The sequence below is a fragment of the Cherax quadricarinatus genome, unplaced genomic scaffold, assembly GCF_038502225.1.
Source record: "Cherax quadricarinatus isolate ZL_2023a unplaced genomic scaffold, ASM3850222v1 Contig25, whole genome shotgun sequence".
Taxonomy (NCBI): Eukaryota; Metazoa; Arthropoda; class Malacostraca; order Decapoda; family Parastacidae; genus Cherax; species Cherax quadricarinatus.
In genome coordinates, this window is record NW_027195051.1 from 458,870 (window position 1) to 486,602 (window position 27,733).

The 27,733-nt window shown below is 40.1% G+C and overlaps 1 long non-coding RNA gene across 6 annotated transcripts in view; it reads left to right on the forward strand.

Moving 5' to 3' along the window:
- Window positions 1–27,733, forward strand: part of LOC128704528 (uncharacterized) — a 104,179-nt gene that overhangs the window by 27,076 nt on the left and 49,370 nt on the right. For all 6 annotated transcript variants that reach the window (XR_011391021.1, XR_011391026.1, XR_011391024.1 and 3 more), the window contains exons 4-5: window positions 2,762–2,881; window positions 4,629–4,751. This is a non-coding gene — a long non-coding RNA (uncharacterized lncRNA). The remainder of the gene's footprint in view (window positions 1–2,761; window positions 2,882–4,628; window positions 4,752–27,733) is intronic.

Genomic DNA, 27,733 nt, shown 5'->3' on the forward strand with positions numbered 1-27,733 from the left:
CACCCCCAACGACACCTCTGTTAGTGTCGTCACGATCGGCCGAGTTTATTCATTTCATAATTAAACTGCCACGAGAGACTGAGAATGTAAACACAGATGAACACAACAACTAAAGTTTGTATTGTGAAGTTGTTTTGTATTTCTTGTATTTTTGTATACATTTTCTGTTGTTAGTGCTGGTGCACTTTTATCTTGTATTATGGGGTGCACGATTAAGTAGAAATTTATTGATGAAATATGTTGGCTTGGAGTTTGCTCGATAATGAGGTCCATCACTAACCAATTTACAATGAACTTGCATTGTTATTTTTCTATTTGATTGTTTGAAGTGTTGTTGCATTTGTATCTTGTAGTATGGGGTGCACATTCAAGTATGCAAATTTGTAACAGTACATAGTCTCGGAGAATTTGAAAGCTAGCGTATCGAGAGGCCGTAAGAAGATCGAGACGGTCAACGTCGAGACGACCCGCCTCCCGTCTCTGCAAACCGAGTCATCGTAGGGCACCGACTCGGACAGCCCGTCGCAACTGCGAGTCGTCGGTAAACGAGTACGTCGGCGAGCGATGAGAGGCCATACAGCGGTTCATGCACCATTGGGCTGCGACAGCGGAACTACATAAAACGTCGTATTTTTACGGTCCATATTTTTGTGCACAATTATTAAATGTTATTTTGAATAAAATTTTTTTGTAGCATTTTTGGTTGTGTTCATTTGAAGTGTGTTGAGAGGAAAGAACAAGGTGATACTTTTATTTATTTATTTAATATTTTTTTTCAAACTGGCTATATCCCACCAAGGCAGGGTGGCCCAAAAAGAAAAACAAAAGTTTGTCTTTTTAAATTTAGTAATTTATACAGATATGGGTAACAAAATATTTAGTTAATGAAAGTTTGGATTTAATATTGGAGTGAACCATAAAATTAACAAAGGGGGGGGGAAGTGGGTTGTGACAAAGGACATTTTACATGGAAGCAAAGAAGAGAATGTGTGAGAGTATAGTGGTACCAATGCTCTTATATGGGTGTGAAGCATGGGTTGTAGATGTTGTAGCAAGGAGGAGACTGGGGACAGACAGTGGAAATGTTATTGTTGTTGTGTGTGAGAGAAATGTGAGGAGTGAATATTATGCCAAGAGTTTGTAGGTTGGAGATTAGAAGGTGTGGGTTGTTAAAAGTGCAGTGGAACCTCTACTCTGGAGTGCACCCACGTGCGAGTTTTTGCAGATACGAGCAGGCGCTCGGTCGATTTTTGGCTTGCAGATGCGAGCGGGCCTCGAGGGAGGTTAATTGACACTGGTCAGGGGGCTCTCGCTCTCGACGTAGGGAATTGGATCTCGGGCATTTGTGGGAATACGTTATCGAAACTCGGGCAACGTACGACAGAAAGAAGCTCCTTAACGTACGCCAAAAATGAAAGAAATTGGACCGTAAATAACGGAGTTGTCAGCCATTGACCTTCCCTTTTAGCAGTCTATTTTCGTACGGCTTTAAGGTTGTATTCACGTTTTATTTGGTCTCGTGTAATAGAATGGAAAATATAGTACAAAAATAAATTTGATTTTAATTGGTTTCACCATTAAAAGTACTTTGAAATTGAGCTGAAAATTGTAGAAATGTTTGTTTTTTTGCTGACATCAGTGGTAGACATGATGAGGTAGGAGTGGCAGACAACATGAAGCAGTAGTGGCAACAACATGAAGCAGCAGTGGCAAAGTGTAGCATTAAGAGTGTAGCAATTATAAGTTAATTTGTCTGATTGATTGTTTGTTTTGGGTTTTCCTAGGTTCTTTACACATGTAGTCAGGAGAAGGAATGATCACTGTGGTGGCCCTATAAATCCAACAACAGTGGCTGTTGTCACAACCAGTAGGCACAAACCTAATGACTTGTATTTTACTCATTCTGGTGTATATGTCATGTTTCTATGTTATTAATATTGTTTATTATGTCATATTTCATGAATTGTGATAGATAAATAAGTTGTAGAGGTGATACTAGGGAAATTATTAAAGTATTTTCTCTTGCCTGGAATTCCACCGGAATGAATTAATTTCATTTCAATTAACGTAAAAGAGGAAAATTGACTCTGCAAACGAGCAAATCCATCTGCCGGCAAGGTCACGGAATGGATTAAAGTCCCGAGTAGAGGTTCCACCGTAGCGTCACGCAGAGGAAGGAAGAGGGGTCATCGAGGCGGTTCGGACGACGAGAGAGGACAGAACCAAACTGAATAACCGCGAGGGCATATAAATCTGTAGTGGAGGGAAGGCAGGGTAGGGGTCATAGTAGGAAAGGTTGGAAGGAGGAGGAGGAGGTTATGAGAAGGGATTAGACATTGAGTGAGTATGAGAGTGTTAGATAGGAGTGAGTGGAGACAAGTTGTTTTTGTGATGTGAAATGAGTTGGAGAGTGATGAAAGTAACATTTAGAAAGGGACTTTGGGAAACTGGTTATGTGGAATTTATTCTGGAGGCGGGATGTATGTATGTACTGTGCTTGCACTGTGAAGGAGGAGGAGGATTGGGGATATTGCAGTTTTGAATTGTTGTATTAGTGTACTTCTGGTAAGACAGTGATGGAGTGAGTGATAGTGAAAGTGTTTGTTTGTTTTTCAGATTTTTAGACACTGCAACTTTAAGAGAAATGATTGATGTATAATGAAACCAGTTTTAATTGTAATTGATATAAAGATGACAGTTGCACAAGTGCACCTTTAGCAATCACTGCAACAGGTTTAAATCAAGGAATAAATGTTTGCAGAGCGGAAATTGTAAGGGGCAGCACCTGCTACGAGGTAGTTGAAAAACCAAGTCCACACAGGCAGTGGCCCCGACTGGGAATCTGCCGCCAGTCATTGACGTCGTAGCGAAAGGACATTAAGTGAGGACCTAATGTACTTTGTTATTTTACATATTATTTCGTACAGACGATTAAGTTGTTAGTTTTGAGGGGAAAAAATTGACAAATACATGCATTGAACATTTTATGAGTAATTTGTAAAATGTCTGACTGTTTGACTGACTGACTGACTCTGACTGACTGACTGACTCTGACTGACTTACTCTGACTGACTGACTCTGACTGACTGACTGACTGAGACTGACTGACTGAGACTGACTGACTGAGACTGACTGACTGAGACTGACTGACTGACTGACTGAGACTGACTGACTGACTGAGACTGACTGACTGACTGAGACTGACTGACTGACTGACTGAGACTGACTGACTGACTGAGACTGACTGACTGACTGAGACTGACTGACTGACTGAGACTGACTGACTGACTGAGACTGACTGACTGACTGAGACTGACTGACTGACTGAGACTGACTGACTGACTGAGACTGACTGACTGACTGAGACTGACTGACTGACTGAGACTGACTGACTGACTGAGACTGACTGACTGACTGAGACTGACTGACTGACTGAGACTGACTGACTGACTGAGACTGACTGACTGACTGAGACTGACTGACTGACTGAGACTGACTGACTGACTGACTGAGACTGACTGACTGACTGACTGAGACTGACTGACTGAGACTGACTGACTGACTGAGACTGACTGACTGACTGAGACTGACTGACTGAGACTGACTGACTGACTGAGACTGACTGACTGACTGAGACTGACTGACTGACTGAGACTGACTGACTGACTGAGACTGACTGACTGACTGAGACTGACTGACTGACTGACTGACTGACTGACTGACTGACTGACTGACTGACTGACTGACTGACTGACTGACTGCCTGACTGACTGTTTGGACTGACTGACTGACTGGACTGACTAACTGACTGACTGACTGACTGACTGACTGACTGACTGACTGACTGACTGACTGACTGACTGACTGACTGACTGACTGACTGACTGACTGACTGACTGACTGACTGACTGACTGACTGACTGACTGACTGACTGACTGACTGACTGACTGACTGACTGACTGACTGACTGACTGACTGACTGACTGACTGACTGACTGACTGACTGACTGACTGACTGACTGACTGACTGACTGACTGACTGACTGACTGACTGACTGACTGACTGACTGACTGACTGACTGACTGACTGACTGACTGACTGACTGACTGACTGACTGACTGACTGACTGACTGACTGACTGACTGACTGACTGACTGACTGACTGACTGACTGACTGACTGACTGACTGACTCACTGACTGACTGACTGACTGACTGACTGACTGACTGACTGACTGACTGACTGACTGACTGACTGACTGACTGACTGACTGACTGACTGACTGACTGACTGACTGACTGACTGACTGACTGACTGACTGACTGACTGACTGACTGACTGACTGACTGACTGACTGACTGACTGACTGACTGACTGACTGACTGACTGACTGACTGACTGACTGACTGACTGACTGACTGACTGACTGACTGACTGACTGACTCACTCACTCACTCACTCACTCACTCACTCACTCACTGACTCACTCACTCACTCACTCACTCACTCACTCTCGGTAGTGTAGTTTTTATTTGTAATTTATGGAATTGTTGTGACATGAATTTTATTGGACTTTATTCATTGTAAATGAAAATAGAGAATAATTTAATTTTTTTTCGTTTTCAGTATAAAGTTGGCAAAGATTGGAGACAAGACTTGTACTACCCAATGCAGCGTCATCTTCTGAAGGCGTACAACATTATTAATCGAAAGATTGACAGTGCTTTCCTGAAAGTCCTGAGCTGTCTAGTAAGGTTTAAATGACGTTGGTGATTGATTTTAGGTTTTATCAAATTTAACATTACTCTTAAGAATATCCATTTGTACATGTATATGTACAGATGGATATTCTATTTTTGTAAATAGTGTCATGAAAAGTAAGTTATTGTGGAGGAACTCAAAACATACGTTTGAAGATGGCAATGTCTGCCGTCTTAAAACATCAGGTATTTGTTTGTACTTTGCTGCATTACATAGCATACTGTATCCACTTGCATAGGTGGTATACACTCTGTTATTTGCATCTCTTTCTTTGTGGAGCATTATCTGTGCCGAATGTTGCTTTTCTTGTTTTGTCCTTACTGCCGCCACTTGTTACTTTGTGATTTTAATGACCATTATTTCCACTTGGGGGGGGGGGGGTCTCGCTGTGATTCCTGTGTTGTTCAGTTGGGGGCTTTTCTTGCTTCTTACTCTGTCCATGTTTTAAAAACAGGTACTTGAACCCATTTTGATTCTTGTACTCATACTCTCTCTTGCATTGATGTGTTAGTGTGCTGTTGCTGCACTGCACTAGAGTTTGTCCAGTCTGTTCTCTTGGAATTAGATGGCAGCGATCATTTTTGAATCAGTTTTACTTGTCCTTCATATTAAGCACCTCTCTGTAGGCCACGTTGGCAATTGAATGGAGCAAATTGGGACCTTTACTGACAAGTAATTGATTTTAATGAGGTTACTTGTTTGTTCTCCATTGAAGAGGTTTTACGCCTCTTGTTGTCCTCAGTTTGAAGTGCCACTCGTCATTGTATACCCCAAACCTAAGGCAGGCATTGTCAGAAGTGCGTGCCTGGGTGGTGTCGTGCTCGTGCACGTGCAGTACATCCGAAATTCACTGCGTGGGGCAGGCATCGGTACGTTAGAAGCGTCGAGAGAATTTTTGAGTTTAAGCAGGGGTGCGGTCGCTGGCCGTGTCATTTGCGACGATAAATGCACTTGCCGGCGAGATTACGTCTGCACCAGCGTCTGTGCTTCGTCAATGAATGCAGTCTGGAAAAAATTGGGGAAATTGAGTGGCAAATAGTCTACCGACCCGGCTCCCATTCTCCGGGCTGCCGGTGTCGACGTAGCAAACCCTCTTGACGTTGCCATTGAAATTGGCAATTATCTGGTCTGTATTTCTCAGGGGCTCCATCTATGGCCCTCATTTCTTTCTTGAAAGTGCCATAGAGTTAGCACCCTTGGATTTTTGTTTTGTCAAAGAAGAAGTGTATAATGTGCCTTTTACTGTGTCATCATGTGTGGTTGTTTTAGAGTGAGTCTGTCTGTTTGTCTGTGCTTTACAGGCTATAGAAAAAGTTGATACACCTCTCCCCGTAGTTGTCTGTATCCAAATTTGGTTACACTCTATCTCTAACAAGTATAAATGGATTGGTTTTTGTTGGGTCCCTGGTCATGTTGATGTACTGGGCAATGAAGAGGTAGACAATGGTGTGTGGTGAAGAGTACACGACGTTGCAGTTTGATATAGAGGTGTTGCGTTCGTCGATTATTTTACTGTTATAGCTACTGACCTTGACACCCGTCGACAAGAACGTTGGCGTGCTCTGCCGAATAACAAACTGTGTCGTATTAAACCGAGTATAGGTTATTGGCCGTCGTCGTGTCGTAAGTAAATACGTAAGTTTATTCAGGCATACACAAATACTGTTACATAGAATTATCATACATAGCAGCATATGTGCAAAGAACCTAGGATAACCTAAAAAAGTCAGAGTGACTTATTTCCATTGGGGTTCTTTTACCTTATTATTATAATATAAAGGTTATAATAGATTCTTATTATTGTATAATGAAGATAACATCTTATTAATATACTAGAAGACCATCTACTACACGAGGGTCATTAAGACTATCTACAATACGAGGGTCATTACTAGGAATAAGGTAAAATTACACTTCTTTCTTTCTTTCAACACACCGGCCATATCCCACCGAGGCGGGGTGGCCCAAAAGAAAAAAGGAAAGTTTCTCCTTTTACATTTAGTAATATATACAGGAGAAGGGGTTACTAGCCACTTGCTCCCGGCATTTTAGTCGCCTCTTACAACACGCATGGCTTATGGAGGAAGAATTCTGTTCCACTTCCCCATGGAGGTAAGAGGAAATAAACAAGAACAAGAATTAGAAAGAAAATAGAAGAAAATCCAAAGGGGTGTGTGTATATATATGCTTGTACATGTATGTGTAGTGTGACCTAAGTGTAAGTAGAAGTAGCAAGACGTACCTGAAATCTTGCATGTGAATGAGACAGAAAAAAAAAGACACCAGCAATCCTACCATCGTGTAAAACAATTACAGGCTTCATTTTTACACTCACTTGGCAGGACGGTAGTACCTCCCTGGGCGGTTGCTGTCTACCAACCTACTACCTATAAAATTACACTTGTATTAGCTAAAAATAAAAAATCATTCCCCTCCCTTTCTGTAGCTACATTAATCAGACACCTTTTGGCACTCTTCTTGAACTGGTTCATGCTATGACTGGCTTTGAAATGTACAGGCAGTCTGTTCCATTCCTTTATTGCTGTACAATAAAAGGTGTTTGAAGCCTGGCCACTGACTGTGGATACTACAAAGTTGTGCTCTCTCCCCTTAGTACTATGATTGCTTTGGTTCCCAACCTTGACAAAATTGACAGCACGATATTTTGGACACTGTTTGTGAGCAATTTTATAAACATGATTTAGCTTCAGATTTTTAACTCTGTCTTTAATATTCAACATATCCAACTGCTGTAATTCATTCTGTCCTACATGCTCTCTTGGATCCAGGTCTAGGATGAATCTTACAATTTTGTTCTGGGTGATTTGCAGTCTATCTTTCAGTTTTTTTTGTCAAGGCAGAGTACCATGAAGAGCAAGTGTAATCCATATGACACTGTATAAGGGCTAGACATAGGGTACTGCGAGCCTCAGTAGGTAGAGACTGTGATTGTCTATAGAGGAACTTTTTTCTGGCATTCGCTTTCTTTACTACACTGTTCCTTATCAATTCTCCTGACATGCATGGGTCGAAGGGGATTCCCAGATATTTTACTGATGAAATCAAATTGATGGGCTCCTCGTGGACGTTAAAATTATTTACGCTTCTCACTTTTTGTTTTGTGCCAAAGAGAATGGCTTCAGTTTTCCCTAGGTGCAATGATAGTTTTTTTTTTACTAACCATTTGCTGCAGGACTCCAGTTGCAGTGTTAATACATTAGCTATATCTTGTGGGTCTTTACCTGACAAGAACAGAGCACTGTCATCTTCATACAGTAGGAGTTTGCACTTGACACTCATAGGCATGAAATGACACAGCATAAGAATAATAAGGGACCCAGAATGCTACTTCGGGGAACTCGAAACGCTATCGGTTCTGTTTCCGTTTTGTTGATTTTAACAGTTTGTCTGCTGTTGCTAAGGTAGGACTTAAACCAGTGTGCAGAACTTATACCAATAGCTTGAAGTTTCTTACATAATATATTGTGGTTGACAGTATTGAAGGCCTTTTGCAGGTCTAGGTTTACTGTACCTGTGAGGTTCCCCATTGACATTTCAGTTCTCAGGTAATCCATCAGATTAATTAGGGAGGTGTCGGTTGAGTAAGATGTTGTGAAGCCCGATTGTTAGCTACGGAGAATGTTGTTGTCATTAAGGTACTTAGCTACTTGACAGTACACCGCCCTCTCTAGAATTTTGGATATTATACTGAGTATACTAACAGGCCTATAGTTGCTTACATCAGACCTACTATTTTTCTTGAAGATAGGAGTAACTCTGGCCTCCTTGAACCCCTCTGGTACGGTATTAGTGTTGATTGACAGATTTATGATGTGAGTAATAGGGATTGACAGTTCAGAAGCACCATCTTTTAGGAACTTGTACGGGATGTTATCCAGGCCAGTGCATGACCAGAGAGTTTTAATCAACGGTTTTATCTGTCCAAATCACTCTCAATTCTATTTATTGGGGGTTGTGTCGTGTTGTTGACTCGTGACCTGGTCTGCTGTCTCAGCCATTTTGAAAAGCACTGAGGGAAGTAAACGCCACGTACAACGTGACTTTTCTTGAGTTTTATAGGTAGATTTGGCGTTTTCTGCTATGATTCTCTCACTGTACACCGGTCAGCTGAATATAGGTCAACTACTAAACTCTGGCTGTTCAGCCATTCACTCGTTTTCCACGACTGGTCGTCAGTGTCGAGAGTAGTCTCTCTTATGCGTTTGCATTGGCCACACTAGTCTTACTGATGGATATCTTACGGAGAGGCGCGTTGCTGCTGTCAACGTTGTGTTTGCTCTGCTGCTCTCTCTTTACCTTGCCTTGTTGGTGATGGAGCCTCATTTCATTTTGACTGTGTCATTGACTTTTTCACAAGAACTGACTTTGTCCAGAAACTCATGATGATGATAATAATAGCACTTTTCTCAGCCCTTTGTACCTCAATCTCTTACTATGCTTTTCCCTTTCAGTATCCCCTGCCTTGCTGTTTTCTGTAGCTTTGTAATCGTCCAATTGTCCTTTTGCCGCCCTATACTTTCGTTTTCTTCCCTGCCCTGCGGTGCTGTATAGCCGTTGTGGTTTAGCATTTTTTTATTTGATTATAATAATAAAAATTTAGAGGCTAATATTGTTTCAGTGTGGTCGTGATGAAGTGTAGCTTGAGCCGTGTTGATTACAGCGTTGAAGAATTTAAAGCATTAAAAAATGTCAATAAATTTTCATTTTGAATAATTGTATGAAAATGTTATATTTTGTTTGGTGTCAAAGTTATTTTCAATATTTTTGGTTTGTGGAAAGTATTGTGAGTGTGTAAATCTGGAAAGTTTGAGTGTTGTCATTGTAAGTTGTGGAAATGTTGCAGTAGTTTTTAATGTATGTAAAAGGTAAATGAGGTACATACAGTGGAACCTTTAGTTTGGAGTGCATCCTCGTACGAGTCTTTACAGTTACGTGCAGTTGGTCGGTAGATTTTTTGTCTGTGGATGTGAGGGATATTTTGTGATGTGAGTGGGTGTCAAAGGAGGTTGTTTGTTTGTCTGATTTTGGTATTGAAAGTTTGGTAACGTAACGTACGATTGAAAAACGTCCGTTGGCGTATGCCCGAAATGGAAGAAAATGGAGCATAATTAAGGGAGTTGGCTTGTCAGTCATTAGCCTCTTGTTACCTCGAGTTTACCCGGAGAGAGTTGTGTGGGTCAACGCCCCTGCGGCCCGGTGTGTGACCAGGCCTCCCGGTGGATCCGAGCCTGACGAACCAGGCCATTACCGGTGGTTGCACGCAATCCAGCGTACGAGCCACAGCCCGGCCGGTCAGGTACCGATTTTAGGTGCTTGTCCAGTGCCTGCTTGTAGACAGCCAGGGGTTTATTTGTAATCCCTCTCATGTATGCTGGGAGGCAGTTGAAAAGTCTTGGGCCCCTGACACTTTTTGTATTGTGTCTTAATGTACTAGTGACACCCCTGCTTTTCATTGGGGGGATGTCGCATCGTCTGCCGAGTCTTTCGCTTTCGTCGCGAGTGATTTTCACGTGTAAGTTTGGTACTGGTCCCTCTAGGATTTTGCAGGCGTATATAACGATGCATCTCTCCCGCCTGTGTTCCAGGGAATACACACGTTCAGGAACTTGAAGCACTCCCAGTAATTGAGGCGTTTTATCTCTGTTATGTGTGCCGTGGAGGATCTGTTTACGTTTTGTAGGTCAGCAATTTGACCCACCTTGAAAGCACCGGTGCTGTTTGTTAGTGTGCAGCAATATTCCTGCCTAGATAGGACAAGTGATGTGAAGAGTGTCATCGTGGGCTTGGCATCTCTAGTTTTGAAGGTTGTCATTATCCATCGTGTCATTTTTGTAGCAGATGCGATTGATACAGCGTTACGGTCCTCGAAGGCGAGATCGTCCGACACGATCACTCCCGGGTCTTTGACGTTGGTTTTTCACTCTATTTTGTGGAAGGAATTTGTTTTGTACTCTGATGTACTTTTAATTTCCTCCTGTTTAACAAATTGGAGTAATTGAAAAATGTCATCATTGAACTTGATATTGTTTTTTGCAGCCCACTGAAAGGTTTGGTCGATGTCCGCCTGGAGTCTTGCAGTGTATGCAAAGGAAGACACTGTCGTGCAGATTTAGGTGTCATGTGCAAAGGAAGACATGGTGCTGTGGCTTACATCCCTGTCTATGTCAGATACGACAACGGGAGCGAGTACTGTGGCTTGCGGAACAGTGCTTTTTGCCGTTACTGCCTCAACTCTACTCCGTTGACTAGTATTCTCTGTGTTATGTCTGTAGATCCATCTACGCACTTTTCGCGTTATTCCTTTTGCACGCATTTTGTGCAGTACATATTACGCCACGGTCACGCTCGTCGAAGGCTTTTGCAAAGTCTGCATATATTACATGTGCAATATTTTTGTCTTGTAGTAAATTTAGGAGCTTGTTGTAGTGAACCAGTAGCTGAGACAGACAGGAGCAAACTGCTTCTGTAAACCCACGTTGCCCTGGGTTTTGTAAGTGATGGGTGGCGATGTTGCTTTTTAGGACCCTTTGAAAGATTTGTATGATATGGGATGTTAGTGGTATGGGTTTATAGTTGTTTGCTGCCCCCTTTGTGGAGTGGGGCTATGTCTGTTGTTTTTAGTAACTGTGGGATGACCCCCGTGTCCATGCTCCCTCTCCATAGGGTGGTAAAATCTCACGACGGGTGCTTCTTGCAGTTGTCGACGAAGATGGAGTTGCACGAGTTTGGCCCTGGAGCAGAGTACATGGGCATGTCGTTTATTGCCTGCTTGAAGTCATTTGGCATTAGGATAATTTCAAATAGATAGGTTTGTGTTAAGCCAATTTTTTGGCTCATAAAAAATCATTTTGATCTTGGACTCTGAGTCTGGTTATTGGCTCGCTAAAAAGTGACTAGTCATATTGGGACTCGAGTAGCCGAGTCATTTCATCGCTGTCGTCTGTGTAGGACTGGTCTCGGTTAAGTATGGGCCCAGTAATGGACGTTGCTGTCGACTTTGATTTGGCATAAGGAAAGAGATAGTTTGGGTTTCTTTCGATTTCACGGACGTCTTTTAGTTGTCGCTGTGATTCCTGACTCGTATAAGATTTGTTTTGCTTAAGTTGGACGTTTGCTATTTGTCTGACAAGTGACTCCCAACGCATTTCAGATACATTGGCCTCTCTTAGCCGTTACGTTATTCTTTTTTGTCGCCTGCAAAGGGAGTGCCTGTCTCTCTGTATTTTACAGGTACTCCTCCTTTTTGTTAAAGGAATAAGCGTCGAGCATACATGGAGTGGCTCCTAGTTAATCTGTCGTAGGCATAAGTTTGGGTCTGTGTTGCTTAGCTTATTTTACCAGCTTATATTGTTTAGGACTTGATTTATTTTAGTCCCAGTTTATGTTGTTGTTATTGAAGTTGAATTTGGTGAAGGCTCCCTCGTGACTAATGTCATTTTGTCGGTCTGGGGCTCGATTGTATTGCGATGCGAGTATATTGTTTTTGATACGTTGACATTTTGTATCAGATGATAATTTTTAGTGAAGATGAGGTTTAATGTATTGTCCAGAGATTTAAGAGGTCGTGTGTGTGTGAGTTGTTGTCAGAGGTTCCTCTTGTTGTTATCACTGCAACAACATTATTTGCTATATTGCTCTATTTTAGGTGCCTCAAGTTGAAATCCCGCAGGAAGAAGAAGTTTGGGGCCGGAGGTGGCAAAATTTGCAGATAGTGGTCAAATTCAGACAGCTAGCTGTTTTTGGAATTGCTGGGACGTTGCATCTGGAGGCTTGTAGGCTACCACAATGACTAGTTTTGTTTTTTGATATTTACTGTTAAAAGTTACACTACTACATCATTTGAGGCATTAAGCAGTTGTGTGCAACCATGTGACTGTGCAATATACAGGCGAATTCCCCCCTCTTTCCCCCCCCACATACCTTTTGCCTGTTGACTCTGTTAAATCTGTATAGGTTGTAAACTGGGATCCATATTTTGTTGTCGAAGTGGTCCTTTATGTGGGTCTCTGTCTGTGAAAGGTACGAACATTGCAGTCCACGGAGGAAAGGTATTTTGTTTTTATTGTATGTTTGTTTGCAAAGAAGATTGTCATTGGACTGGTGGTATTGGTGTTACTGGGGGGGGGGGGATTTTTTTTTCTGGCACTAATATCTGTAACTGTTGGTTTGGAGTGGAGGCCATCGACTGTGGTTCTATTTGAGAAATGACTGGATTTGGCAGACGATTTCTGCCATTTCCTGCCAATTTTTTTTCTTTCCTGGCACTAAAAATCTGTCCCTCTTGAGTGGTTGTGGGTACCCATGTTTTTGCATGGCCTGGATGTTTTGTATGTATGTATGTATGTTTTTGTCCCATTTAGATTTTGTGGCTGGTAGTTTGAGTTATAGCATAGTCTTTCCTGTACTGAAGAGGTACATGTTTTGTGGTGAAAAATGTTGGAGGAAGAGTTTGAATTTTCCCGTCGTCACACGGGCACGGCATTTTGTAGGGCGGTCACAGTTGCACGTCGCATCTGTTTTTGCAGATTTGACACGCCTGTGGATACCAAGTGCAGAGGCTCAGTTTCCGTTTGTGTTGGGTTTCTGCGAGTGTATTCTCTGTCGGTGCATGCTTTGCTGTCTCATTGATATCATCACTAGTACTAACAATAGAGCTGTCAAGAGTTGTTTGTGGTTATATATCCTTACTATTGCTAGTGGAGTCCCCTTGTTTACTATCTTATGTGGTATTAGTAATATTGGTTTTATCTTGTACTTGAGTACATTTGTTTCCCCAGTAGAGCTGCTGTCTGTGTCGAGGTCATTAATGTGCAGTCTCTCGTACGTACATTTACCGACTATCTGGACATCACGTCCGGCCTCACATCTTCCGAGTACCCGACCAGCAGCAAGGGCGATACCATCGTATCCAGAGTTTTTGTTTTGCTGTCTGTTATAGAATGCTTGTAGTTTTTCTATGAAGGCTGCTTTGATGTTGTCCTGTTTTAATACCAATGTGATTTTAATCCACAGATTGATGTCATTTGGGCATAACCAAAAACACGTTGGTAATTTAATACAGTGGACCCCCGCATAACGATATTATTTCAATCCAGAAGTCTGTTTGGGTGCCGTTATAGACCGAATTTGTTCCCATAAGAAATATTGTGAATTAGATTAGTCCATTTCAGACCCCTAAAAATACACCTACAAAAGCACTAAGAAAAATAAACTTAGATAATTAGTCGAGTTGGGAGGCGATCGTTATCCGGGGGTCCACCGTACTGCTTGTAGATAGTTGTTGGATATCTGCACAAGGTGTGTGACAACAATTTTAGGTTGATAATGTGATTTGAATGTTTGATTTAGTATAACTGTAATAGTAACCCTTTGGATATTGTAGTAATAATATCCTTAAATTGAAGATTTGGCCAATTGTATTTACATTTCAAACCGTACTTGTATATTAGGGCAGCTTATCGGTGTATGTTTGTGCTTTACATGTATTATTTATTTTTGATAAGGGTGTCTAAAACCCCGTGTGTTTACAGTCTGCTTTATTGTCCAAGGAATCCGTGCGAAAGCGGTCGAGGGTTCGGAAGCAGTCGGATCTGACGAGCGTGGTCGTCGGTGGTTTGGGGGAAGACACGAAGGAACTAGTGGAAATTATTTAAGCGAGTAATATGCGATTAGATCGATACGAAAGTATAAGTTGCGTGTTGAAGAACCGGAGTTTGGCGGCAGCTGCTACGACGACGGAGGGTCGAGACCCTCATTTACAGTCCAAAGAATTATCGATTGCTGTATCTAGCTTTCCTAGCTTTTTTCTGTCTCCACCACAAGAAATGCTATATTATCAATATACTTTATGTGTGAAATTGTTGGAGGAAATATGCTTGTTGTGGAGTAATATTGGCTTTTCATTGTGTATATTGCGACCTCTGGTAACTAGAGGTTTTATGAATTTGATTGTATACATTTGGTATTTGAAGAATGGAGAAAAAAGTCTGTTGACTCAGTATGATTATATTACTGGTTAGTTGCTACTACAATAACAGTGTATTGTCCTATTGATTGGTATCACTATAGTTGTATATTTTGGTATGGTTTTTATGATTGTATTGTATTGTCGTTTTTTGGGTCTTAAAGATATATTAAAGAAATTTTATATGATTTTCTTTTTGATGATGGTGAAAAGTCATTTGAAATTGAGGTTAAAGTGGCAGAAATGTTTGATTGGTGGGTGATGTTTGTTTGGGAATAAACAAATTTAGTTATTGTCGAGTGTCCGTACGGTTGGCAGTGCACTCGAATGTCGACACATTGGGAAGTTGTCGAAGACGGCAGTAGGAAAAGTGGGCGTAGACACGACGAGGTCGGGGTGGCAGACGTTGCGTATAAGAGAGTGCGCGATTTCCGCCACGCGATGGCAGTCTAGTCACGTAACTGAACGGGAATGTAATTGTGTTGTTGCTTTCCTCGATGTCCCTGTCCACCGCTCAGATACAGGTTTTTCCTTTTTCGTGTAGTGCAGACCTCTGCACAGTGGCATGTACATTCACAACTTTTCATATCATGTCAAGAAAAGTTTTGTTATCTACGTCTTTCTCTGTGCCCTCTGCATGTGTGATACTCAGTTTGTTGCAGCTGAAATTTGTAGTCTTTATAATTTTTTTTTTAGCCACCCTTCTCATTTCAATGACTCTGCTCTCTGACGTGCTAAACGTAATTGTTTATCTCCCAAATCGATAGTCGTGGGAACTCTCGTGTCGTCTACCTTCCTTACATTTCAGGTCTTTCAAATAATCTCAACAATTGTCTCCGTCCCTTAGACACGAAGCTTACTTTCCATCAGATCGACAAAGAAACACTGCGCGTACTAATCTCACCGATACGTTTTCTCCGCATACGGACGTTCGCGGCGTCTACTGTATTTGTCGGTCCTCTCGAATACTTTGGGGAAACTGGTCGATGTGTTTCTGACAGAATTGTGGAGCACAAAAATAGTTTTAGGCTTGCCCACACTACTAATGCTCTTTTGTGTCTCGTCAGAGATGACAGCCATGCTATCGATTGGTCTTGTGCTAAAACTGTCTTACCTACTTGCAAATTTAATTAACAGTTGTTGTGTTGTTGAATTATCCTAATAAAAAAGTTGTATGAATTTGAGTTGTGGGTTTGTGTAGATGCATTCCTCTTTCACCACATTGGAAAAATGATGCAAACTTGACAAGATGTGCGACTTGATCTGATTACTCCTTTTTCTTTTTCTCCCTCTTACCCTTTTGTCTTTGGATTTTTGTTTTGTCTTGTGGGTTGTCTTTGTTTGTTTTTTCTTTTGTTTCTATTAGTTATTTATTGATTTCATTACCTTCCCTCTCCCTCCTTACCTGTGTGTTGTTGGTCTGCTTGTGTGGGCACCTAGGTCCCTTGCAGTGCTTGACCTTTTTTTTTTATTCGATTGGCTTCTACTCCTCGTCCTCCTCCTTGTATTCCTTAATTTCACACTACCCCTACCTCTTGCTGCCTATATATACCTGTCATTCTCCACTTATCATTAGTGTGATTTTGTAAATGGTCCAAGTTAGAGTGAAACATTGTAGTAAGCTGGTATCTGTTATGTGCGGGTTATTTTGTAACAGTCTAGCGCACGAGCGGTGGAGTGAATCAAGTAACGATCGTGTCTCATTTACGTGTCAAGTAAGCGTAAAGGACAGTACCGAGAAGAACGAGAGGATCAATTACGTACACGGAGTTAAAGCTGGAGGAAATAACGGATAAATAAAGTAGGTGGAGGACGAAGAAAGATTTGGTTAGGGTGTCATTAAGAGTGTAGGAATTATAAGTCGAATTGTGTGATTTGTTGTGGTCATTAGAGTTTTTGTGTACGCGTGTAGGGGTGGGTGGTGCGGCGGTCCCAGGAAGGTCAATACGAAAAGTGGTCGTTATCGTCGTACGTAGCGTTTTGACGTTATTGATTTAGTCCTATTAGATGAATTATTGTAGATAAATAAAGTGTAGAGTTGAAAGTAGGCAAATTGTCAAAGTAATTTGTTGTGCATGGAATTTCATTTGAATGAATTAATGAATTGCATTTCAATGAATAGAAATGAGGAAAAATGAGTGAGCAGCCATTTTTTTTATGAAACAATTAGTATCATTTGTTGTAAAAGTTAATATTTTTATTATGTAAAGTTTGGAAAGTTGATTGATTAAATTTATTGTTGTTGGACTGAATTATGTGTAAAGATTCAACTTTGAATTTGTGTCAGTTTGTTTTAATGAGGCATGTTTGTGTTTTGTTAAAATTGTTATGTACTGAGAATTTGTAATATTGGATATTACAGGCAAGGTGTGTTACAAAGTTGTAGTATTTTACATTGTAATATGTGGTTAAGAATTTGCAAAGAGGCGTATTATTTACAAAGGAGGACTCGGGTCGCGATAACCGGGTCTGTACCAGAGTCCACAGTACCACAGAGCTAGACCTGCGATAAGTACGTGTGCTTAGCCAGTGCGTTTTGTTGTCCACTGTATGTGGCAGGATTTGATGAAGTAATTTTGCAAAGGAGCTTGGTATTTGGGGTTATGGGTAAACATTTGTTAGGTTGTGTTAAGTGCACATACATACTTACTGTGGGTCTAGGTCAGTTGTAATGTAGTGTGGAGTCTGTCACAGTTTGTTAGCACCACTTTTTTCGTCCTTTGGATGTACAGACAACGTTTGTAAGATTTGCTCGAGAAATTTGGACGATCTAGTCGAATTGACGTCGTTCACTTGGAAGGTGACGTAAGGCTACATAATTTGTCGATGATATTTGTATATAAACAAACATGGTATTTTGTGCAAGTGTGAATAGTAAGAATTGAAATTGTTGCGTAAATATTTTGTAATGTTGCAAGTAAATGTCACGCGTCATTTTGATTTGAATACGTTGAAAATAATGGGCGGGCACGTATGTACTTTTGATGCAAGACAAAGAATTTGCAATGTGGACTTTGTGCAAGAGAGGTATAAAATATCGACAATATGAAAGTTAAGACACACGTGCAACATCTGGATATCTTTATTGTAGACGTTTCGCCATCCAGTGGCTTTATCAATACAGATTCTAGGACATAATAGGAAGACAGTAGAAGTATATACAAAAGATGAGGTAATCAGTCCCTCGGCCTTGGAGTTAGTGTTGACAGCATCATGGTGGAGGAGAATCTGGAGCAAAGGCAAGAAGAGTGGTGGTTATATAGGCGTTAGTGGATAGGGACGGGCAGCAGAAGAGGGCATAGACACTGGTAGGCGGGATTCCCCAGTGGAAGTAGGTCCTTCCCAAAGAGATGGGTTAGTTGCAGCAAGATTTCATGATGCTGTGAACAGTTACTCCAAGGCTGAGGGACTGATTACCTCATCTTTTTTATATAGTTGTACTGTCTTCCTATTATGTCCTAGAATCTGTATTGATAAAGCCACTGGATGGCGGAATGTCTACAATAAAGATATCCAGATATTGCACGTGTATCTTAACTTTCATAATGTGGACTTTATTCCTTTTTGTCTTGTTGAGTCTTTGATTAGGCAAATTTATTGTGAATCATTTGGTAAAAATAGTTTGGGACCCTGGATGCATTGTGTTGATTTTACACTTGCTCCCATATCACTTTCAGTAGTATGTTGTTACGGCAGATTTTGGACAGCGACTTTGAGTAGATATTTTCGATATAGTAGTATTTTGTTGTCTGTAGTTGTAGGCATTCCCAGTAATTTACAGGCTGAATGTGAGCTATGTTGCAATTGTGATATTTCTCCTGCTCTGAATTGGGCAATCAGCAATATTTGCATCGTCTCGAAAGTTGCCAATAGAGCGGAACGTCTACTTGCGAGCGCGTCCACGTCCGAGTTTTTCCAAATACGAGCAGTCGACGGGTCGATTTTTTACTCGGATACGCGAGCAAAATTTCCAGAAGCGAGCAGATCCGAAGGCAGGTTCCTCGACGCTGGGGAGGGGCCGTTGCTCTCGATGTCGGGAATTGAACGTCAGTCGTTTGTCGGAGTACGTCATTGAAAGTTGGGCAACGTGCGACAGAAAGACGCTCGTTAACGTAAACCAAAAATGAAAGAAATGCGAGCATAAATAATGGAGTTGACCTGTCAGCAATTAGCCACCCCTTAATGGTAATTTTGGATGGATTTTATGGTTGCATTCTCGTTGTTTTGGTCTGATTTGATAGAATGGAAGATATATTACAGAAGTGGATATGACATTGATTTCTCTCATGACGATAAGTACTACATAACTTGAAATTGAGCTGAACGTAGGAGAGATGGTCCAGTGTTTTTCTGTTTCAGAGTAAACAAATGTATTTGTGAATGGGTTGACATATTTATACAATTATTGTAATAAGGAATAACAGTAAATCTTAAATTTTTTTTGTGGATAAAAATTACAAATAATTTATATAATAATAATAATAATAATAATAATAATAATAATAATAATAATAATAATAATAATAATAATATGAATAATAGCAATACATATAATAATAATATAATATGCATAGTAATATTTTTATTATTTATTTTTTTGTTTTGAACAAGTGGGCTGTCTCCCACTGAGGCAGGGTGACCGAAAAAGAAAGAAAATGCACAAAAAGAAAATACTTTGATCATCATTCAACAATTTCACCTCACACATAATCACTGTTTTTGCAGAGGTGCTCAGAACACAATAGTTTAGAAGCATATATGTACAAAGATACACAACATATCCCTGGAAACTGCCAGTATCCCGAAACCCCTCCTGTAGAGTGCAGGCATTGTACTTGCCATTTCCAGGACTCGAGTATGGCTATATAAAAATAACTGGTTTCCCTGAATCCCTTCACTAAATATTACCCTGCTTGTACTGGAAGAGAACGTCAGGTCCCAAATACCATTTGTCTGCATTCGCTCGTATTGAACACGCTCATGCACGCCTGCTAGAAGTCCAAGCCCCTTGCCCACAAAACCTGCATTACCCCTTTCTTTGAACCTTTTCGAGGATGACCCCTAGGCCGCCTTTCTTCTCTTACAGATTGAAATGCTCTCCATGTCATTGTACTTTGATCCATTGTTTGTAAATGACTGAACCATGTCAACAAGCCCTGTGACTAATACTCTCATTAACTGCACACCTTCTCCTAATTTGCACACTCGTAATTTTATGCATAATATTTACACCACAGATTGGCCTTAGATAGGACATGTCCAGTTCCTCCAACTGCCTCCTTGGTGCTGTATTCACTACCCAAGCTTCACACCCATATAAGAGTGTTTGTAGTACTGTACTTTGATACATTCCCTTCTTTGCCTCCATACATAACGTTTTTTGACTCAACATGTAAGTCAATGCACCATTCATTTTTTGTCCCTCATGAATTGTACGATTAACCTCGTCCTTTATAAATCCACGTGCCGAGATGTCAACTCCCAAGTATATCTGAAAACTTTGATTTCTTCCATATTCCTCCTCCCCAATTTGATATCCAGATTTTTGTTATTGAAATCATTTGATATCCTCATCACCTTAGTCTTTTGTTTGTTCACTTTGCAATATTTCTTTAGACTCTCCCCTAAGCACAGTATCATCAGCAAAAAGTAGATGTATCAATTCCCATTTTGTATTTGATTTCCCATAATTGAATCCCACGCTTGTCCTCAGCACCATAGCACTTAGTTGTTTTACAACCCCATCTATAAATATATTAAACAATCAGGGTGACATTACACATCCCTGTCTAAGACCTAGTATTACTGGGAAGTCGTCTCTGTCTATTCTACACACCCTAACCTGAGCCTGTCTATCCTCATAAAGACTCTTTAGAGCACTCAGTAACTTACCATCTATTACATATACTACTACTTTCAACATGTGCCACATTGCTACCCTATCCACTCTATCATATGCCTTTTCTAAATTCATAAATGCAATAAAAACTTGCCTACCTTTATGTCAATACTGTTCACATATATGTTTGAATGTAAACACTTGATGTACACATGCCCTACCCACTGTGAAACCTGCTTATTCATCTGCAATTCTACATTCTGTCTTATCTGTAATTATTTCAATTATGGACCTACTGTATACTTTTTGTGGTATAATCAGTAAATTTTTTGCTCTATAATTTTTACAATCTCTTTTGTCCGCCTTGCCTTTGTGTAAAGGGACTATATTACGTGGTGTTGGGTAATCCCTAGGTACCTTCCCTTCTTTTGTACGTTTATTAAAGAAAAGTACTAACCAATTGAACAGTATGTGTCCCCTTGGTTTTAACATTTTTGTTATGATTCCATCAGTTGCAGGTGCTTTAGCCCCTTTGATTGTACGTAATGTCTCACGTACCTCCCCCACCGTTACACACTGCTCTTGTTCACTTGTAAAAGATGGTATCCTACCTTCCTGGCCAGTGCATGAAATTACTGTGTCCCTTTCTTCCTTAACATTTAAAAGTTGCTCAAAATATTCTTGCCATCTACCTAATACCTCCCTGTCCCCATCTACTAACTCCCGTACTCTGTTTTAACTGACAAGTCCATACGTTCCTAGGGTTTTTTGAGTTATTTAACTCCAAAAATTGTTTTTATTTTTTTCATTAAAATTTCTTGACAGTTCCTCTCCCATTCTATCATCTGGTGTCCTTTTGCACTCTCTCACCACTGTCTTGACCTTTGTTTTAATCTCCATATACTCTGCTCTTCTTATAACACTTATGCTTTGTAAAAATCTGTGATAAGCTAACTTTTTCTCTTTTATCACAATCTTTACTTGATCATTTCACTAGTTAATCTTGTTTCCTTCTGCCCCCACTCTCCTATAACATCAAACTTGTGCCCCACATTCTGTTAATGCATTTGTAAAACTTATTCAATGCTCTTGAACCCCCCTAATACTTATCTCTGCACTAGGCCACCTTTCTGCCAATAGTCGCTTATATCTCACCCGAACTTGCTCCTCCCTTAGTTTATACACTTTAACTTGCCTCGTAATTATTGCCACCTTCCTCTTGTTCCATCTACTTATTACTCTAACTGTAGCTATAACTAAATAATGATGTGATATAGTATCAAGTGCCTGTCTATAAACATGTACGTCCCGGAGCCTACACATGAACCTTTTATCCACCAATACATAATGTAACAAAGTAATTTCATTACGTGTTACATTATATCTTGTTTATTTATTTATAGTCTTTTTCATAAAATATGTATTACTTATTACCAAATCTCTTTGTACACATAGTTCAATTAAAGGGTCCCCATTTACATTTACCCCTGGCACCCTAAATTTACCTACTAATCCATGCACAATATTTGTAACCACTTTAGCATTAAAATCTCTAATGACAAGTAGTCTCACACTTTGTTCAAAACTCTCTATGCATTCAGTCAACATTTCCCCAAAATGTATTTGTTTGTGTCCTGTACACTTTTCTCTTGTGCAGGTGCATATATGCTTAGTATAATGCACTTTTCACATTGAACTTTTATTTTACTCCACATAATCCTTGAATGAATATATTTATAGTCTTTGTTTTCCTGCCATATCTTATCTTTCAACATTATTGCTACTCTTTCTTTAGCTCTAACTGTATTTGAAACCCCTGATCTAATGCCACTTATTCCTCTTGAATGAGACTCGCCCACTTGAGCTTTGTTTCAATTAAAGGCAGGACATGCATCATTTTGTCATTCATAACATGCACAATTTTCTCTTTGCCATCTTTTGCACAATATCCATGCACATTTTGACTTGGCACTTTGACAAATATTTGTTGTTTATTAGCACACTTGGTGATTACCACCTAAGGCAGGGTGGCCCGAAAGAGAAATGATCTGAGCATCATTCACTCTGTCAATGTCTTGACAGAAGGGTGCTTTGCACTACATTTTTTAAACTGCCAAATTTACACACCTCCTTCAGAGTGGAGGCACTGTACTTGCCATCTCTAGAACTCTTTTCCAGCTTGCCGGTTTCCCTGAATCCCTCGATAAATGTTAGTTTGGTCACACTCCAACAGCACACGAGATATTAAAAACCATTTGTCTCCATTCACTCGTATCAAACACGTTCACGCATGCCTCGTGGAAGTCCAAGCCCCTCGCACACAAAACCTCGTTAACCCCATCTCTTCCTCCCGCCAACCTTTCCTAGGCTGACCCTTAACCCGTTTTCCTTGCACTACAGGCTGATACACTCTTGAAGTAATTCTGTTTTGGTCCATTCTGTCTACATGTCTGAACCACCTCAAGAATGCTTCCTCAACCCTCTGGACAACAGTTTTGGCAATCCCACACCTTTTCCTAAGTTTCAGACTGCGAATTGTATGCATTATATTCACATCACACATTGCTCTCAGACATTACATCTACAATGCTTCCAGCCTTCTCCTTGCTGCAACATTCATCACACATGCTTCACAACCGTATAAGAGCATTGGTAAAAGTATACTGTCATGCATTTCCTTCTTTGCCTCCAAGGACAAAGTTCTTTGTCTCCACAGACTCCTAAGTGCACCACTCACCCTTTTCCCCTAATAAAGTTTATGATTCACCTCATTTTTCCTAGAAGCATCTGTTGACACGTCCACTCCCAAATACGTACGTATCTGAATACCTTCACCTCCTCCATACTCTCTCCCTCTAATGTGATATCCAATTTTTCATTATCTAATCTTTTTATCCTTATAACCTTAGTCTTTCCTGTATTCAAATTTAATTGTCTTGTTTTATATACCCTACCAAATTCATGCACCAACCTCTTCAACTTGTCTTCAAAATCTCCCAAGAGCACAGTGTCATCAGCAAAGAGCAACTGTGACAACTGCCACGTTATGTGTGATTGTTTATCTTTTAACTCCACGCCTCTTGCCAAGACCCTCGCATTTACTTGTTTTACAACCCCATCTATAAATATATTAAACAACCACGGTGACATAACACATCCTTGTCTAAGGCCTATTTTTACTGGGAAATAATTTCCCTCTTTCCTGCATACTCTAACTTGAGCCTCACTATTCTCGTAAAAACTCTTGACTGCTTTCAGTAACCTACCTCCTACACCATACACCTGCAACATGTGTCACATTGCCTCCCTGTCCACCCTGTCATATGCCTTTTCCAAATCCATAAATGCCACAAAGACCTCTTTAGCCTTATCTAAATACTGTTCACTTATATGTTTCAGTGTAAACACCTGGTCCACACATGCCTTACCTTTCCTAAAGCCTCCTTGTTCATCTGCTATCCTATTCTCCGTCTTACTCTTAATTCTTTCAATAATAACTCTACCGTACACTTTACCAGGTATATTCAACAAACTTATCACCTTATAATTTTTGCACTTTCTTTTGTCCCCTTTGCCTTTATGCAAAGGAACTATACATGCTTTCTGCCAATCCTTTGGTACCTTACCCTCTTCCATACATTTATTAAATAATTGCACTAACCACTCCAAAACTATATTCCTACCTGCTTTTAACATTTCTATCTTGATCCCATCAATCCTGGCTACCTTACCCCTTTTCATTTTACCTACTGCCTCATGAACTTCCCCCACACTCACAACTGGCTCTTCCTCACTCTTACAAGATGTTATTCCTCCTTGCCCTGTACATGAAATCACAGCTTCCCTATCTTCATCAACATTTAACAATTCTTCTTTGAAATATTCCCTCCATCTTCCTAATACCTCTGATTTGCCATTTGATAACTCTCCTCTCCTATTTTTAACTGACAAATCCGTGGTGTAGGAGGTAGGTTACTGAAAGTAGTGAAGAGTTTTTATGAGGATAGTGAGGCTCAAGTTAGAGTATGTAGGAAAGAGGGAAATTATTTCCCAGTAAAAGTAGGCCTTAGACAAGGATGTGTGATGTCACCGTGGTTGTTTAATATATTTACAGATGGGGTTGTAAGAGAAGTAAATGCGAGGGTCTTGGCAAGAGGCGTGGAGTTAAAAGATAAAGAATCACACATAAAGTGGGAGTTGTCACAGTTGCTCTTTGCTGATGACACTGTGCTGTTGGGAGATTTTGAAGAGAAGTTGCAGAGATTGGTGGATGAATTTGGTAGGGTATGCAAAAGAAGAAAATTAAAGGTGAATACACGAAAGAGTAAGGTTATGAGGATAACAAAAAGATTAGGTGATGAAAGATTTGATATCAGATTGGAGGGAGAGAGTATGGAGGAGGTGAATGTATTCAGATATTTGGGAGTGGACGTGTCACCGGATGGGTCTATGAAAGATGAGGTGAATCATAGAATTGATGAGGGGAAAAGGGTGAGTGGTTCAATTAGGAGTCTGTGGAGACAAAGAACGTTGTCCTTGGAGGCAAAGAGGGGAATTTATGAGAGTATAGTTTTACCAACGCTCTTATGTGGGTGTGAAGCATGGGTGATGAATGTTGCAGCGAGGAGAAGGCTGGAGGCAGTGGAGATGTCATGTCTGAGGGCAATATGTGGTGTGAATATAATGTAGAGAATTCGTAGTTTGGAAATTAGGAGGAGGTGTGGGATTATCAAAACTGTTGTCCAGAGGACTGAGGAAGGGTTGTTGAGGTGGTTTGGACATGTAGGGAGAATGGAGCGAAACAGTATGACTTCAAGAGTGTATCAGTCTGTAGTGGAAGGAAGGCGGGGTAGGGGTTGGCCTAGGAAAGGTTGGAGGGAGGGGGTAAAACAGGTTTTGTGTGGCAGGGGCTTAGACTTATAGCAGGCATGCGTGAGCGTGTTTGATAGGAGTGAATGGCTACAATTGGTTTTTAATACTTGATGTGCTGTTGGAGTGTGAACAAAGTGACATTTATGAAGGGGTTCACGGAAACTGTCAGGTTGGACTTGAGTCCTGGAGATGGGAAGTACAGTGCCTGCACTCTGAAGGAGGGGTGTTAATGTTGCAGTTTAAAAACTGTAGTGTAAAGCACCCTTCTGGCAAGACAGTGATGGAGTGAATGATGGTGAAAGTTTTTCTTTTTTGGGCCACCCTGCCTTGGTGGGAATTGGCCAGTGTGTAATATAAAAAATAAATAATAATAAATCCATTTATTTTCTAGGTTTTCTTAATTTGTTAATCTCACTCGCAAACTTTTTTTTATTTTCAACAAAATTTATTGATAACATCTCACACACTCTCTAATTTGCTCTCTTTTTACATTGCTTCACCACTCTCTTAACCTCTCTCTTTTTCTGCATATACTGTTCTCTTCTTGTATCACTTGTACTTTGTAAAAACTTGTCATATGCTAACTTTTTCTCCCTTACTACTCTCTTTACATCATCATTCCAGCAATTGCTCCTCTTTGCTCCCGCATCCACCTTCCTTTAACCACAAACTTGTGCTGAACACTCCAACAATACATTTTTAAACATACCTCATACCTCTTTGACTCCATTGCCTATGCTCTCATTAGCCCATCTATCCTCCAATAGCTGTTTATATGTTACCCTAACTGCCTCCTCTTTTAGTTTATAAATCTTCATCTCTCTCTTTCCTGATGCTTTTATTCTCCTTGTATCCCATCTACCTTTTACTCTCAGTGTAGCTACAACTAGAAAGTGATGTGATATATCTGTGGCCCTTGTATAAACATGTACATCATGAAGTCTACTCAACAGTGTTTTATGTACCAATACATAATCCAAGAAACTACTGTCATTTTTCTGTTCATCATATGTTGTATATTTATTTATTTTGTTTTTCTTAAAATATGTATTACCTATAAACCCCTTTCAATAGAAAGTTCAATGAAAGGGCTACCATTTTCATTTACACCTGGCACCCGAAACTTACCCACCACACCCTATCCCCATATAATTTTTATACTCTCTTTTATCCCCTTTGCCTTTATACAAAGGAAGTGTGCGTAATGTCTAACAATCTTTAGGAACATTACCATATTGCATACATTTATTAAATAATAGCACCAACCATTTGAAAACTATATCCCCACCTGCTTTTAACATTTCTGTCTTTATCCCATCAATCCCGGCTGCTTTACCCATTTTGATTTAACTAGTGCCTCACAAATTTACTCTACACTCACAAGTGAGTCTGCCTAACTCCTACAAGATGTTGTTCCTCTTTGCACTATATATGAAATCATAGTTTCCTTATCTTCATCAACATTGAACAATTTCTCAAAATCTTCCCTCCATCTTCCGAATACCTCTAACTGTGCATTATAATAATTCTCCTCTTCTATTTATAAGTGACAAATCCATTTGTTGTGTAGGCTTTCTGAACTTTTTAATCTTACTTGAAAATTTTTTCTTATTTTCAACAAAATTTATAGGTAACATGTAACGCACTGTCTTATTTGCTCTATTTTTACATTGGTTCACCACTCTATTAATGTGTGTTTTTTTCTCCATATAGTCTTCCCTCCTTACATAACTTGTAATTCATTAAAACTTGTTATATGGTAATTTTTTCTTTCATAGTACTGTCTTTACATTGTCATTACAGCAATTGGTCGTCTTTTCTGGTGCACCCACTTTGTTGTAACCACAAATTTTTCCTTAATACTGCTTTAACATAATATTTGTAAACCTACCCTATACTACTTCTTTGACCCCATTGCTTATGCTCTCATTAGCCCATGTGTCTTACAATAGGTGATTACGTGTTACCCTAAGTGCCTCGTCATTTAATTTATAAATCTTCACCTCTGTGTTCGCTGAAAATTGTATTCTGCTTGTATCCCATCTACGTTTTACTCTCAGCGTAGCTACAAGTAAAAAGTTATGTGATATATCTGTGGCCCCTGTATAAACATGTACATTGTGAAGTCTGCTCAACAGTCTTTTATGTACTAATACATGATCTAAGAAACTACTGTCATTTTGGCGTACAATGTATCTAGTATAGTTATTGATCTTTATTTTCTTAAAATATGTATTACCTATAAGTGAATCTGTTTATATATAAAGTTGAATC